General features: G+C 46.5%; 1 pseudogene; it reads left to right on the plus strand.

Moving 5' to 3' along the window:
- Nucleotides 1-791: 791 nt before the first annotated feature.
- On the plus strand, nt 792-8,079 carry LOC101342666 (thioredoxin-like protein AAED1 pseudogene; annotated as a pseudogene).
- The last annotated feature ends 9,094 nt before the right edge of the window (nt 8,080-17,173 follow it).

Here is a 17,173-nt window from a genome sequence, read left to right on the forward strand (position 1 = left end):
GCTAAGAAGCACATTTCACAAGTATCATTTTATGTCCCACAGTCCAGTCCAATCTTTGTCTGAAGAGTTGGCCTTGGGAATGGTTTTAGTTCTGGGTTGACACAGAGTCTGGGGGCCATGCTTTCTGGGGCTCATTCAGTCTCAGTCAGACCATTAAGTCCGGCGTTTTTACTAGAACTTGAGTTCTGCACCCCACCTTTCTGCTGCCAGCTGAACTCTTAACCACTGTGCCACCAGGACTCTCAGCAGGGCCAGCCCACCCCTAAAGTGAGTGAGCTCCGAGCCCCAAAGTGCCCGGGTAAAGGTATGAAGACCTGAAAATCCTCCCGTATATGTTCAAATGTGGATCCCTTAGCCAGCCCAGGGCCTCCCAGGACCGCTTTTGTATACACTGGCTGAGTACACCCTCTAAGGGAAAGGGCTGGAGGGAGTGGAGTGCTGCTTCTGTTTATCCACAGCCCCCAGCTCGAATGAGGAGACACTTCTGTTTCCACTGTATTTCGATGAAGTATGGAGAGAGGTTGAGAGAGAGAGAGAGAGAGAGAGAGAATGCGTAACCATGGCAACCATTTCATAAATGGGGACTCATCAAGTCTGGAAGGGACCCTGAGGAGGCATCCTGCCAGCGCCTCATTCTTATTCAGCAAACTTTTATTAAGCCTTACAGAGTGCCAGGCGCTGGGCTAGGCCCTGGGGATACATAAATGAAAAAGCTGTCCTTGCCCTGCAGAAGGCCACAAGCTTCCGGAGGAAGCCGACAAGCAAAGTGATGCTGGCAATGACAGACCAGGATGCAGGGCTTGTGGGGAGCCAGGAGTGCCGCCGGGGGCCAGAGGACGTGAGTGAGAGGGGTCAGAGACGTGACATCTGACCTTGGACCTGAAGAAGGAGTGAGGGAGGAGCAGAGTCATTGGTGAGAGTAGGAGTCAGGTTTGAGGAGGAAGTGCATTTCAGTCACTGAGAGAGAGAAGCTGGTACATTGACAGAAACAGGGAGGAGCCAGGCATCTGGAGAACCACAAGTATTTTAATAAGGCTTCTTAAGAAAGGAGGTCCCAGGGTGGCACAAATGGTGGCACTCGACTACTAACTAAAGGTTCCGTGGTTCCAACCCACCCAGTGGGTGCCAAGGAAGAAAGGCCTGGCAATCTTGTGTAAAGATTATAACCAAGAACATCTACCCCGTAACACATGGAATCACCATGAGTTGGAATCATCTCTACAGCAACTGGTTTGGGTTTTTTTGTTTCTTGGGTGGTGCAAATGGTTAATAATATGCTGGGCTGCTAACAGAAAGGTTGCAGGTTCAAGTCCACCCAGAGGTGCCTCGGAAGAAAGGTCTTGCAATCTACTTCCGAAAAATCAACCATTGAAAGCCCTATAGGTGGAAATTATCCCCTGAAGTCACCTTTAAGTAACAGTTTAACTCAAAAAGTAAAGATTGTTACCCTTGAGTATTGTGCTGTTTAAAAAAAATTATCTATATAAGACCAAATGGACGAGAGCTGGAGCCCTGGTGCCGCAGTGGTTAAGCTGCTAACCAAAACGTCGGCAGTTCACATCCACCAGCTCCTCCTTGGAAACCCTATTGGACAGTTCTACTCTGCCCTATAGGGTCTGTATGAGTCAGCAATGGGTTTTTGGTTTGGACAATAGCTATTCTACATCATAGTCAAGAAGACTGGGGGACAGGAAGTGTAAGTCAATGGGAGTGAAACAACTGGAACAGAAATAATGAGAATGTTGACAAAATGTGAAGAACGTAACCAGTGTCACTGATTATTATATCTAGAAACTGTTGAATGGGAACATGTTTTGCTGTGTATATTTCCACCAAAAATACAATAAAATATTATTAAAGAAAACCCAGTAGAGCATAATTCTACTCTGACACACATAGGATCACCATGAGTGGGACTTGATGGCAAGTTTTTTTTTTTTTTTCCTCAAGAAAAATTATCCAAAGTTCAGAAATAAGGCAAAAAGATGACCGTGTGCCCTTTCAAAATCTTCCTAGAACAGGGTCTAACAGGCCAGCGAAGGATCATCATATGCTTTAAGAGACACAGCTTTGTTTGGCTTACTGTTTACTATGAGTAGGGCTCTACATTTAGGTGTAAACTTGGAAATTGATAAGTTGCAAATAATTTTTATCTTGTAGAAAAATGTCAACGGTTACAGTATTATTGTCTTGTAGGACGTTAATCAGTTTTGTATCCAATTTTGCAATCTTATTCCAGCATTCTTTCTTTTTTTCCTTTTTACTGTGCTTTAGGTGAAAGTATACACCGCAAGTGAATTTCCCATTCAAAAATCTATACACATACTGTTTTGTGACATTGGTTGCAATCCCCACAATGTGACAGCACTTCCCCCCTTTTCACCCCAGGTTTCCTGTGTCCGTCCAGTTCCTGCCCCTTCCTGTCTTCTTGTCCTGCTTTTGGACAGGAGCAGCCCATTTGGTCTCATATATTTGATTGAACTAAGAAGCATGTTCCTCACGTGCGTTATTTTTTGTTTTATAGGCCTGTCTAATCTTTGTCTGAAAAGTAGGCTTTGGGAATTGTTTCAGTTCTGGGTTAGCAGAGTGTCTGGGGGCCATCGTTTTAGGGGTTCCTCCTGCCTCTATCACACCAGTAAGTCTAGTCTTTTTACGTGAATTTTAATTTTCTACATTTTTCTCCTGCTCCGTCAGGGACTGTCTGTTGTGTTCCCTGTCAGGGCGGTCATTGGTGGTAGCCGGGCACCATCTAGTCCTTCTGGTCTCAGGCTGATGGAGTCTCTGGTTCATGAGGTCCTTTGGTTGTTTGGGCTAGTATTTTCCCTGTGTCTTTGGTTTCCTTCATTCTCCTTTGCTCCGGGTGGGAAGGGACCAATAGATGTATCTTAGATGGTCACTGGAAGGCTTTCAAGAGCCCAGCTGCTACTAACCAAAGTGGGATGTTGACATTTTCTTTATAAACTCTGTTATGCCAATTGGCGTAGACGTTCCCCGAAGCTATTGTCCCCAGGCCCCAGCCCCAGCTACTTGGTCCCTTAAAGCATTTAGCTGTGTCTAGGAAACTTCTATGCTTTTGCTTTGGGCCAGTTGTCCAGCATTCTTTTTTCCACTAACTGTGCACATGATCTCTTGTGTCCTCTGTTGAACTAGCTTTACCGTCAGTAATGAACTTAATAAAGCTTTTAATTAATGAATTCAGTAAAGCTTTGACATGTGTTTACTGTATATGTAGGAAACTCATCTTCTTAACTTATTAAAAATTATACTTTGATAGAGTGCATATGGGGACATGCTGGGAAGAGATAGCTTTGTAAGTCACATTGAAATAAAGGGGAGAGTGTATTGTTTAAATTTATAGGACCCGGCCAGACTGTTTTGGTAGTTTCTTATAAACAGTCCCTCCGTGTGGCCCAGCAATGCCAGGGGGAAATGAAAGCATCTGTCCATACAAAGACTTATACAGGAATCTTCATAGAAGCATTATTCATAAAAGCCAAAAATTGGAATCAAGCGAAAATGTCCACCAAGAGTGGAATGGAGGAACATACAATGGTGTATCCCACTGTGGAATCCAACTCACCAATCATAAGGAATAAACTGCTGGAACAAGAAACATCATGGGTAGATCTCAGGAACATTACTCTGTGTGAAAGCAGCCAGACACAAATGAGTACAGACTATATGATTCATGTATATTCTAGAAAAGGCTAAACAATAGTGGCAGAAATATCAGTGGTTATCTGGGGCTGGTGGTAGAAAGAGGAGATTGAGTAAAAGGGCCACAAGGGAAATTTTGGGGGTGGTAGAAATGTCCTAAACTCAATTGTGGTGGTGGTTACAGGACTGTATACTTGTGCCAAAACTCATAAATGTTGTTGTTGTTAGCGGTCATTGAATCAGCCCCCAACTCATGGTGACCCCATACTCAACAGAATCTGACCATTGTGATCAATAGAGTTTTCATTGGCTGAAGAGGATTGCCAGGACTTTCTTCCTAGTCTAAGTTTGGAAGCTCCACTGAAACCTGTTCAGCATCACAGCAACACACAAGGCTTCACTGACAGATGGGTAGGTGGTGGCTGCACTTTAGGTGCATCGGCCGAGTATTGAACCTAAGTCTCCGGCAAGGAAGGCAAGAATTCTACTAGCAAACCACCGCTGCCCCTCACCCCACAAAAAACAAACAAAACAAAACTCATAAATAGTACAATGAAAATGGGTGAAAGAAGGGAGACGGGAAGGAGCAAGTTTCCTAAGCTGGTGGGAGAGAGTAGAGCTGAGAGCATAGGTGGGAAGATCACAGACACAGGAAAAGGGAGTCTTCCTCTTCCGCTGAGAGGGGTGGGAAGGAGGTCAGGATGGTGGAATCCACAGGTGTCTGCCGTTGGGAAGAGACTTTGTTTGGGCGGGCCCCAGCTCCAGCTGAGGACGGAAAGCACTCTGCTTGAGGTTCAAGCCTTCCATCTCCTGCACCACGCAAATCGCTGTAGTGTTTAAGAAAGAACAGCAGACAGGCCCCAGAGGACTGGTTTCTTAGCGCTCTCTCTGTCTCAATTTCTTCACCTACAAATACGGATATTAATCCCTCCCCTGCCTACATCCCAAGGTTGTTGTGAGAATAAAATCAGAAAATGCACTTTACCTCAGGCACCATAAATGGGTAAGGGGAGAGACGGTCCTAGAGCTTTTCCCTGTTTCACACGTGTGAGTACTATCCGCTGTCCTGTGTGTGTCTGGCTCTGTTATGAGCTCCTTGAGGCCAGGGACCTGATGTATCTACTTCTGCGTATGCCCCGCATAGTTACTGGGGCGGTTCTCATCCCACAGAAGATAGAGTAATCCTTGGTGATGCTTGAGGGGGAAGAGAGTTTTTAAAAAAAGGCTTAAAACCCTTAAAAGCTTGGGGGCTGTTTTTGGTAGCATTTTGTGTTTCTCTGGGCTGTTTGGCATGATGATCTGATGCTGATGATGTTGAGGTAGACGATGGCTAACATTTATTGAGCATTTACTGTGTGCCACGCACTGTTCTAAATGTTTTCCCTGCATTAACTCATTTAATCCCCAAACAAACTTTCCTGGTGAATACTATTATCATCGGAGTTCCTGGGTGATGCAAACAGTTCATGCATCCGGCTGCTAACTGAAAGGTTGGAGGTTTGAAGCCACCCAGCAGCACCACGGAAGAGCCTGGGAATCTGCTTTTGTAAAGATTACAGCCGAGGACACCCTATGGAGCACAGTTCTACTCTGTAACACATGGGGTAGCCATGAGTTGGAGTTAACTCCATGGCAGCAGGTTTGGTTTCTGTTTCGCTTATTCGGAGGGCGAGCAAGGCTGAAGACTAGGAAACCAGTTAGCAGACTGTACACTAGGCAAGAGGAGGTGATGGTCTGAATGGAAGTAGTAGCATTGAACATAGAAAGAGGTGGACAATGGGTAAAGATGTTTGAAATGGACGTTAATAAAAAAAAATAAGACATATTCTAAAAAGTGGAGCAGTAGAGAGGCACTTAAAGAGGCTAATTCCACTCCCAGCATGGTGGAGAAGTCTCCTAACAGATCAGCATTTGCTGGAGATCACAGCACAGGGGGACAGGGTTCTAAGCCCCCCACCGCCACCACGCCGGCAGCCTCTGCTTATGCAAATTCCCCATTGGAACAAATTAAACAAAAACCAAACCATTGCCATATGTCCAATTCTGACACATAGTGTCCCTATAGGACAGAACAGAACTGCACCATAGGGTTTCCAAGGCTGTAAATCTTTATGGAAGCAGACTGCCTCATCTCCGCAGAAGCGGCAGGTGGATTCTAACCATCGACCTTTCGATTAACAGCCAAGCACTTAACCATTGCACCACCAGGGCTCCTTCCATTGTGGCAGAGCAGCCTAATTCTTTTTTTAATTATTATTTTTTATTTTATTGTTGTACTTTAAGTGAAAGTTTACAATTCAAGTTAGTCTCTCATACAAAAGTTTATACATACATTGTTATGTGACCATAATTGCTCTCCCTATACTGTGACAGCACACTCCTCCTTTCCACTCCTGATTCCCCATGTCCCTTCAACAGCTCCTGATCCTCTCTGCCTTCTCATCTCACCTCCGGACAGGAGCTGCCCATTTAGTCTCATGTATCTACTTGAGCTAAGAAGCACACTCTTCATGAATATCATTTTCTGTCCCATAGTCCGATCTAATCTTTGTCTGAAGAGTTGGCCTCAGGAATGGTTTTAGTTCTGGGTTGACAGAGAGCCTGAGGGCCGTGCTCTTTGGGGTTCATCCAGTCGCAGTCAGACCATTAAGTCTGGTCTTTTTACTAGAATTTGAGTTCTGCATCCTACTTTTCTCCTGCTCCATCAGGGACTCTCTGTTGTGTTCCCTGTCAGGGCGGTCATTGGTGGTAGCCGGGCACCATCTAGTTCTTCTGGTTTCAGGCTGATGAAGTCTTTGGTTTATGTGGCCCTTTCTGTCTCTTGGGCTAATACTTTCCGTGTGTCTTTGGTGTTCTTCATTCTCCTTTGCTCCAGGTGGGTTGGGACCAACTGATGCATCTTAGATGGCCACTCTCTAGCTTTTAAGACCCCAGACACCACTCACCAAAGTCAGATGCAGAACATTATTCTTAATAAACTTTGTTATGCCAGTTGACCTAGATGTCCCCTGAAAGCATGTTCCCCCGACCCCCACTCCTGGTACTCTGTCCCTCGAAGTGTTTGGTTGTATTCAGGAAACTTCTTAGCTTTGGTTTAATTCAGTTGTGCTAACTTCCCCCGTAGTGCGTGCTATCCTTCCCTTCACCTAAGATAATTCTTGTCTACTATCTAGTTAGTGAATAACCCTCTCCCTCCCTCCTCACCCTCATAACCATCAAAGAATGTTTTCTTCTGCAGAGCAGCCTAATTCTCTGGTGTACTTTGGGGAGATATTTCTGGAAGCTTAGCCTAAATTCTGTGTTTTGGGTACTCCCCCAAATTCTGTGAGCTATCATTATCCCTGCTTGGAAAAAAAGTTGGTTTTGCTTAAAATGGAATGGATTCTATTGCTTGCAGTTAAGAACCCTGACCTATGCAAAAGGATAACAGGCAAGAGTGATGGACTGAGAGGTCTACGTGGGATTAACCAAACCCGTTGCCTTCGAGTCGATTCTGAGTCATAGAGACCCTATAGGACAGAGTAGAACTGCTCCATAGGGTTTCCAAGGAGCGGCTGGTGGATTCGAACTGCTGACCTTTTGGTTAGCAGCTGAGCTCTTAACCACTGCGCCACCAGGGCTCCTAAGTGGGATTTAAAAAAACAAAAAACAAAAAACCCATTACCATCGAGTCAATTCCGAAAGCGGGATTAGGAGGGAACAAAAACAGAAACTGATAGAGACAAAGTAGAGGCACCATAGGACGGGAGGTTTCAAAAAATATGCATTAGAAATAAAGGATAGGGTGCACGGCGGTCCTGGTCACACGGCAGGTCAGCAGCCATACGGCCCCTGGCTGCTGCCGGCGGAGCTGCCAGTGATGGACGCCTGCAGGAAGGAAGTGCCGTTGGGCGCGCTGTTCCCAGAGCGCCGGGTCGTCGTCGTCTTTGTGCGGTATTTCCTGTGTTACATCTGCAAGGAATACATAGAAGATCTGGCCAAAATCCCCAAGAGTTTCTTAGAAGAAGCAAATGTCACCCTTACAGTGACTGGGCAGTCATCCTACCATCATACTGAGCCTTTCTGCAAACTGGCTGGGTACACTCATGAAATCTGTGTTGACCCTGAGAGAGAAATTTATAAAAGATTGGGAATGAAAAGAGGTGAAGAAATTGCCTCCTCAGGAAGAGTCCCCATATGCAATCAAATCTACTGTCAGGAAGCATTCAGAGCCAGTGGCGGGCAGTGACTGGCCCTCTGCTTGATTTTTAAGGAGACTCAGCTCAGCAAGGAGGAACCCTCATTTTAGGTCCAGGTAACAACATCCATTTTATACACCACAATGGGAATAGGTTGGATCACAAACCCACCAACTCTGTTTTACAGCTTGTAGGAGTTCAGCAAGTCAACTTTAGGAACAGACCTTCAGTTATTCATGTGTGACTCTTTACAGAATATGTCCCTTCTAAACAACTCCTCGGGAATACGACTTTAAATCTTTGGGGTATAGTATCCTTGTGAAATGTCTAACTTGCTGACGCTGCTAGCCTCTGAGGAGTTGTAAGAACACAAAGAGATAAGGTACCAGTTGACTTGCATGCTGAGAGGCATCAGTTGTCAAAAATGTGCTTTTATACAAAACATTTAAAATGCCATTCTTAATTTTTTTTTTATATTATGATACATTCATTCAATGAAAGATTGATTTTTTTTGGCCTTTAAAATCATAAATTCTTAGAAGAATATATGGGGCAAGGGAAAGCAACTCAAGACCATTTTGTTCAGTGAAAAAAGCAAGATATCAAATTGTGTAAATAATAATATAATCCCATTTTTATATGTATATGTTTGTATTTTTGTATGCTTAGAAAAAAGACGGAAAATAAACACACCAGAATATTGCCCGTAGGGATCTAGTGGTAGGAATACAGGTGTTCCTCTTTTTCGCTGACCCTCTACCTTACCAAGCCTGGTCTCTTTCTCCAGGGACTGGTCCCTCCTGATAACATGTCCAAAGTACATGAGACAAAGTGAAGTCTCACCATCCTTGATTCCAAGGGGTACTCTTGTGAAGACAAAATACAGGATGTGGTCATGGGCTGTAGGAGAATGGAAGGGAAGATCATTGAAGTTGAGGAGGTCAAGCAACAAAAAGGTAAGATACTGAATGGTTATCTCTGGACATTGAAGTCACCCAGAATAAGGGCAGGATGGGAAGAGAGACTCCAATCCAGGTCCCCAGATCCTTAAGGAATGAGGGTAGGTAACCAGCAGGTGGTAGAGTGTTAAAGAGGAGAGAGATGGCAAAACCAAAAGGAAGGAACCTTGCAGGAATCTCTGGAAGCAACACTAATGCGCAAGGGCCCCAGGGTGCCTGAGGTGTGGAGACAGTCACAGCCTCCCTGGAGATGCTCCCAGGAAGTAGGGTCCTCAGGGGAGCCAGGTTCTCTGTTAAGGCCATTAAAACAAACAAACGCTTGGCATTGAGTTGATTCCTACTCATGGCAACTCTATGTGTGTCAGAGTAGAACTGTGCTCCATAGGGTTTTCAATGGCTATTATTTTTGAATGAAGTCACTAGGCCTTTCTTTCAAGGCGCCTCTGGGTAGACTCAAACCTCCAAATGTAAGTTAGCAGGTGAGCGCATTATGCATTATTGTATGCACCACCCAGGGATTTTAAGGCCATAGGTGCTAGGAATAGACTACGGAAGGGATGACCATGTAGAGAGTTTTCATGGATCAAGGATTCTAGATGGCAAAATGGAAGGGTTTGGAAGGGAAGGAAGCAGTGGAAGGCTTGGTTGGAGAGAGGAAGTTCAAAACAGCAAGGGGATGAGCATACAGGAACGAATATATGCCAGGAGGGGCTTATATTTTAAGTGGTAACTGGCATGACTGATGGGGCCCAGTGGCTGTTAGGACTCCAGAGGACTCGTCTCCATAGAATGCTGGCAAATCAGGGTAGACCGGCCTCTGGGGAAGGGATCAGCCGGTCAGGACTGATGGTCTTTAAAGGAATCCTAGACCAAGTGAGCAAATTACTTAACCTCTCTGGACCTCAGTTTCCTCTTTTGAAAAATGGATACAACAATACCTAACTTGCCAGTCTGTGGCAAATTAAAAAATGAAGTTAAAATAAGGCACTTAATGGAATATCTGGTTCAAAGTAAGTTTTCAGTAAACAATGGCTTCTATTACTTTTCTTGTTATTATAATTAAGTCCTTTTGGGGATGCTGAAGCATGGATGAGAGATGAATGCAGGGGGAGGTCCCTGGGCTTGAGAAATCTTGGGGTCCAGGTCTTACTTTCCTGTCCTTCCCTCCCTCCTCAAGAAAGTTTGCCCGTTGCCTCTTGTAGGACCCAGGAGCATTATCTGTCTCAGTCAAGGGTACTGAAGATAGACTCTCTCACCATCATCCGACAGAAAGTACCCTTAAGGGTAGACCATCCCTCAGATCCTATTGCCCAAGATCCAGGGCAATGCTTACGCCCTGTCCCTGACCCCACCTTCTCCCATCAGTCTCTCTGAGCCCGGAAACACCCTGCAACATCCCCATCCCTACCCCTCAGCCTGCAGCAAGGCAAAATCTTGGCCAGCGCGGACTGCCATGGGCAGCAGAGGCTGGACACAAAGTCCCTGAGCCCAGCCATCACCATGGTGACAAGCTGGAGGGCCTGAGGTAACTGCAGGGAGCTGGCCGAGCTGGGGAGAATGCAGATCTGTGCCAGCCTGTCTCAGACACCCTGCTCCTTCTGCCCCTCTCTCCACTCTTCCCTGCCTTTCCCACTACTTCTCCCCCACGAAAAAACCAACTCTGCACCTGTCTTTACCCTTCTCTGACACTCACTGGTCCCATTCCACCTGTCTCCATCCGTTTCTGAAAAGGGACGATAGATAAGAAAATTATTTTTAAAGTTTGGAGTGTTGATGCTAGGCAGCTCCCTGGGCTCCAGGCTGTTGGGAAGTGTGGGTGGGAGTAACCGGCAGTTCTGGATACGGGGTGTTCGTGAAGGTGGCAAGAAAAAAAAAACCATGATGTGTCTGTCAGTTTGCCAAACTGTAGGGGCTTGCGTGTTGCTGTGATGCTGGAAGCCCTGCCATTGGTATTTCAAATACCATCAGGGTTACCCATGGTGGACAGGTTTTAGCATAGCTTCCAGACTAAGACAGACTAGGAAGAAGGACCTGGTGGTCTACTTCTGAAAAAAATTGGCCAGTGAAAACCTTATGAATAGCAGTGGAACATTGTCTGATACAGTGCCAGAAGATGAGCCTCTCAGGTTGGAAGGCTCAAAAGACAACTGGGGAAGAGCCGCCTCCTCAAAGCAGAGTTGACCTTGATGTGGTTGGAGTAAAGTTTTCAGGACCTTCATCTGCTGATGTGGCACAACTCAAAATGAGAAGAAACAGCTGCAAACATCCATTAACAACTGGAATGTGGAATGTACGAAGAATGAATCTAGGAAAATCAGAAGTCGTCAGAAATGAAATGGAACTCATAAAGATCGATATCCTAGGCATTAGTGAGCGGAAATGGGCTGGTATTGGCCATTCTGAATAAGACAATTATATGATATACTATGCCGGGAACGACCAATTGAAGAGGAATGACATCGCATTCATTGTCAAAAAGAACTTTTTAAGATCTATCCTGAAGTACGGGAGCCCTGGTAGCCCAGTGGTTAAGAGCTCAGCTGCTAACCAAAATGTCAGCAGTTCGAATCCACCAGCCGTTCCTTGGAAACCCTAAGGGGCAGTTCTACTCTGTCATATAGGGTCCGTATGAGTTGGAATCAACTCAACAGTAACAGGTTTGGGTTTTTTTTTTTTTTTTTTGGTATCCTAAAGTACAGTGCTGTCAGTGACAGGATAATATCCATACGTCTACAAGGAAGACCAATTAACACGACTATTATTCAAATTCGTGCACCAACCACTAATGCCAAGGATGAGGAAATTGAAGATTTTTACCAATTTATGCAGTCTGAAATTGATCAAACACGCAATCAAGACGCATTGGTAATTATTGGTGATTGGAATGAAAGTTGGAAACAAGAAGGATCTGTAGTTGGAAAATACGGCTTTGGTGATAGAAAGGATGCTGGAGATCGCATGAGAGAATTTTCCAACACCAACAACTTCTTCATTGCAAATACCTTTTTTCAACAACATACACAGCGACTATACGTGTGGACATCACTGGATGGAAAACACAGGAATCAAATTGACTATATCTGTGGAAAGAGACGATAGAAAAGCTCAATATTGTCAGTCAGAACAAGGCCAGGGGCCAACTGTGGAATGAGGGATATCATTGCTGAATTGATATCATTGCTCAGATGGATCTTGGCTGAAAACACAGAATACCAGAAAGATGTTTACCTGTGTTTTATTGACTGTACAAAGGCATTTGGCTGTGTGGATCATAACAAATTATGGATGACATTGCAAAGAATGGAAATTCCAGAACACTTAATTGTGTTCATGAGAAACCTGTACGTGGATCAAGAGGCAGTCGTTCAAACAGAACAAGGGGATCCTGCATGGTTTAAAGTCAGGAAAGGTGTGTGCCAGGGTTGTATCCTTTCACCGTATTTGTTCAATCTGTATGCTGAGCAAATAATCTGAGAAGCTAGCCTGATATGAAGAAGAGCATGGTATCAGGTTTGAAGGAAGACTCATTAACAACCTGTGATATGCAGATGACACAGCCTTGCTTGCTGAGAGTGAAGAGGACTTGAAGCAGTTACTGATGAACATCAAGGACTACAGCCTTCAGGGTGGATTACACCTCAATATAAAGGAAACAAAAATCCTCACAACTAAACCAATAAGCAACAACATGATAAACGGAGAAAAAATTGAAGTTGTCAAGGATTTCATTTTACTTGGCTCCGCAATCAATGCCCATGGAAGCAGCAGTCAAGAAATCAAATGACGTATTGCATTGGGCAAGTCTCCTGCAAAAGACCTCTTTAAAGTGTTCAAAAGCAAATATGTCACTTTGAGGACTAAGGTGCGCCTGACCCAAGCTGTGGTATTTTCAGTTGCCTCATATGCATGCAAAAGCTGGACAATGAATAAGAAAGACCAAAGAAGAATTGACACCTTTGAATTATGGTGTTGGTGAAGAATATTGAATATACCACGGACTGCCAGAAGAAGGAATAAGTCTGTCTTGAAAAAAATACTGCCAGAGTGCTCCTTGGAAGTGAGAATGGTAAGACTTTGTCTCAGGTACTTAGGACATGTTACCAGGAGAGATCAGTCCCTGGAGAAGGACATCATGCTTGGTAAAGTAGAGGGTTAGCGAAAAAGAGAAGATCCTCTCAACAAGATGGACTGACACAGTGGCTGCAACAATGAGCTCAAACATTGAAGATTTTTACCAATTTATGCAGTCTGAAATTGATCAAACATGCAATCAAGATGCATTGGTAATTACTGGTGATTGGAATGAGAAAGTTGGAAACAGTGATCGTGAGGATGGCGCAGGACCGGGCAGTGTTTCGTTCTGTTGTACATAGGGGTCGCTGTGAGTCAGAACCGACTTGATGGCACCTAACGACATCACACACACGTACACACATTCTCCATCTCCCCCTTCTACTTCTCCTCCCCATCTCTGTCCCTGCACATCTCTCTGAACTGCCCTTTTGTTCCCCTCCTTTCTCTCCATCTTCTTCCAGGTCTCTGTTTCTGGCTGTCATGTCATCCCTTCAGCCAAGATCGAAGTGATCAGAGTTTCCCTCTTGGCATCTTCAAGGATGAGGTACCTGGAGAGCCCTGAAGAATGCTGCCAGATGGCACAGCAAAAAGTTGGCCTTTGAAGACAAAAAACTTGACTTTGAATTCCATTCCGTCTGCTTGTTTGCTTGTTCAGGCCACTGAAGCTCTCTATGCCTTGATTTCCCCATCTATAAAATAGTCCATTGTGATGAAAGATTAGTGCCTTGGTGGAGGAATGGTTAAGTGCTCAGCTGCTAACCGAAAGGTTGGCGTTCGAACCCACCCAGCAACTCCGCAGGAAAAAGACCTGGCAATCTGCTCCCGACCCATAAAGATTATAGCCTAGAAAACCCTATGGAGGAGTTCTCCTCTGTCACATGGGATCACTCTGAGTTGAAATCAACTCAGTGGCACCCAACAGATTTCAGCTTGTTGTAGGTACCCCATCTGTAGAAGCCCATAGGATGTTAGCTGATGTCCTCAAAGCTCATCTCTTCTCTCCCCCATCTTGTCTGTCCAGGTCTTCACCAGTGTGAGACCAAGAGGCGTTTCTCACTCAGTCCAGGTGCTCCCCAGCCCTGGCCTCACCCAACTGGGCCCAGGTACCAGCTCCCGTCAGAAGCAGCCTCCCTCTTCCGATACCCGCCCACTGGCTTTCTCTGCCACGTTTGGGCACAGCCGGCTTGAGCAGGACTGGACTAGGAACATCTCCAACCCCCAACAGGGCCCAGTGTCAGTTTCAGGCCCTTCTGGGGTGGGAGGAGACTCAGGGCTGGGCTGCCAAAGTCAACACAGCCCAGCTCATGGGCAGAGACCGGTTTGGCACCTGCAGACCTGGTTCCCAGTCCACATGCCTGAGTCCTGGCCTCTCCTGGGGTCAGTTGGAGCGTCTCTTCCTCCGGGTCTCCAAGTCTAAAGCTTCTCTGTCTCATGTAGGGCAGTCTGGTCTTTGCTCTTCAGGACCACAGACCTGTTAGCCCCTACTCCGTACCCTAAGCAGACAAGCCTCTACCCCCACACTCTCATAATTTACATCTGAGACACACACAGTTTACTGTCACATTAACATGACTTTACTGTTGCATTGTCTTCGTTAGCATAACTTTACTGTTTCAGGCGACTCTGCCCAAGTAAAAGGCTTGAATGTTCACCATAGGAACATCCCAAAAGACTCATCAGCTTTTCAATGGAAAACATCAACATTTGGCTTCCTAAGATCATTTGATTCCCTAGCCTCAAAAATTTTCACCTTGGTGGAATAATGTGGAAAAGGATAGTGGTGATGGTTGCACAACATGGTGAACGTAATCAACCGTCACTGCGTTGTGCGTGTAAAAATTGTTGAATTGGCAAATGTTTTGTCATATATATGTTTTACCACAAAAAAAATCCTCACCTTGCTGTTTCCATGAATGCTGGACTGTTGTAACCTGATCCTTATCCAATCCTAATAAAAAACACTGAAAGATCTATCTTAAACCAAACTTCCAATTCCATCTCAATCAACTCTGACCTTGCCTTCTGCTCTACAAGACTGTGTGGTAAGCAATAAGCTCAGCTTTGCATTACCCACAGGTTGTGTGGGTAATGTTTTGTTGTAGTTAGCTGCCATTGAGTCGATTCTGACTCCTGGCGACCCCATGTGTGCAGAGTAGAACTGCTCCATAGGCTTTTCAAGCTGTGACCTTTGGGAAGCAGATCACCACACCTGTCTTCCAAGGCGCCCATGCATGGGCTCAAACCACCAACTTTTGGCTAATAGTTGAGCACGTAACCATTTGAGCCACCCAGGGACTCCTGGATAATGTTTGGGGAGCCATCATTTAACGCTTTCTGCTTATCTTCCACCTAGCTGAGTCATTCTGGTCTCTCCAGGTACAGCCCCATAAGATCCCAAACCTGGCCCCCATCTCCAGCCAGCGCCCCCTCCCTTCCACCTGTGCCAGAGAAAAGGCTGTGCTTCATAAATTCCCCAGAGTCAAAACCAGCTCCTTGCCCTAGAGCTGACTGACTGGGAGGTCAGTCTAGTACAGCCCCCGGGCCTGGTCACATGCTGACAGAAGGTTTGGTAGGGAGGGAAGGGTTGGATTTAACTAACAAATGGGCAAGGGGGGCAGCTAGGGTTGGGCAGAAGCCCCCACGAATCCAGACTTCTCTCCCTTGCTCTGGAAGAGGAGCAGAGCTCTTACATCTCCAACAGCCTGATTTGTTTTGCAAAACCTGAGGGTATGCTGTGCCCAGGCCCCTGGGAAGCCTCCAGCGCAGGTAGAGATGGGCAGGAGGCAGCTCCATCTGGAGAGATTCTGCTGCATTCAGAATTACTACCTGCTCCCAACATGTCCCTCCTTTATCCCCACTTCAAATCTTCTCTAAGCTCTCCTTACCCTCAGACACTCTGCATCCCAAATCCCCTACTCCCTACCCTGATAGGAGCCCTGGAGGCGCAGTGGTTAAGGGTTATGGCTGCTAACCAAAAGTTCGGCAGTTTGAATCTACCAGCTGCTTCTTGTAAACCCTATGGGGCAGTTCTACTCTGTCTTATAGGGTCACTATGAGTTGGAATGGGCTTGACGGCTGTGGGTTTGGTACCCTGATAACTGTTTGGTCAGGTTAAAAAACCTAGCCAGGAGGAGTCAGTCCTTCCCCCAGACAGAGGGAGCATTGCCAGCCTGGCAGCTAGATATCCCAACACCAACCTTAACTGGGGCCAAGAGTGTGCATTCTAAGACTGAGGCTGGAGCAGTTCAGAAAGGACCCACTTCCACCCTCACTGGGCCTGGGCTTGCCCCTTGGGCTGGCATCAGGACATCATTCATGCCCTTTGCCCATCACAGGGAGGCTTGGTGGGTGCCACGAAGCTGCCTCGCCCAGCATGGCCCTGCCCCAACCCCCTCCCCACCCTGAGGCGGGGTGTCCTTCCTTCCCCTCCCCCCGCAGCTCCTGGGGCTTGGTCCCAGGGCTGTACAAAGAGTCCTTTGGGCTGGAAACAATTGTTCCCCCCCCTTATGGAAACATGGGCTGTGTCTCATAATCAAGCTTTCAAAGGCCGGATCAAAGGGCACTGCAGCACGGGGTGCTGGAGATTATGAAGTTGTCCTCCTCAGAACCGCTGACAACCTGTCATCGGCCCCTAATCCTTGCCTGTTCCAAGCCCCTTTCTACCCTGGGCTGGGCCTGCATGAGCCTTGGCACAGGGAGGGAGCTGGGGAGACCGAGGGGGACAGGGTGGGTCTCTCCTCCTTCTGGCATCTGGGGCTCAGGTTACAGCGGCAGCTCCTGCCAGCGAGGCATTGGGTGTGAACGTGCAGAGAGGCACTGCCTGGTGAGAAAGGATGGTGCCTAGTTTGTCCCAGAGCCACCTCCCAGGTCCTCAGTCAAGGGGGGCAACCCCTCACCACTCACAGGGGCCTCTTCTCCCTAGTACCTTTGGCACAGGGCAAGTCCCTACCCAGGTCCCCTCTTCTGCCCACAGCTCTCTAGCCCTCAGCCTGTCACTCATCCCCAACTCCTTCCCACCGCCCAGTTCCTCTCTCTGCTGCACCTCACCTCCCCCCGTGGCTCTCCCCACCTTCTCCTGCATCTCCCTCACTGAGCGGCCCAGCATCCAGGTGGCCCTTCCCTTCTCCATCATCCCCTGTATCCACACACAGGTCCCAGACCACAAACTCCTTCTTTGCCTCCATGAACATATCCCACACGTCTTTTTTTTTTTTTGTTTTAAGAAAACAAGTCCTAGATCACCTGGATATGAAAACCATCTTCCCCCCATGGTTAGAGCCTCCCTGGGTCAGCGTACAATCAAGG

This window comes from Trichechus manatus, unplaced genomic scaffold (assembly GCF_000243295.1).
Source record: "Trichechus manatus latirostris isolate Lorelei unplaced genomic scaffold, TriManLat1.0 scaffold00035, whole genome shotgun sequence".
NCBI classification, from domain to species: domain Eukaryota; kingdom Metazoa; phylum Chordata; class Mammalia; order Sirenia; family Trichechidae; genus Trichechus; species Trichechus manatus.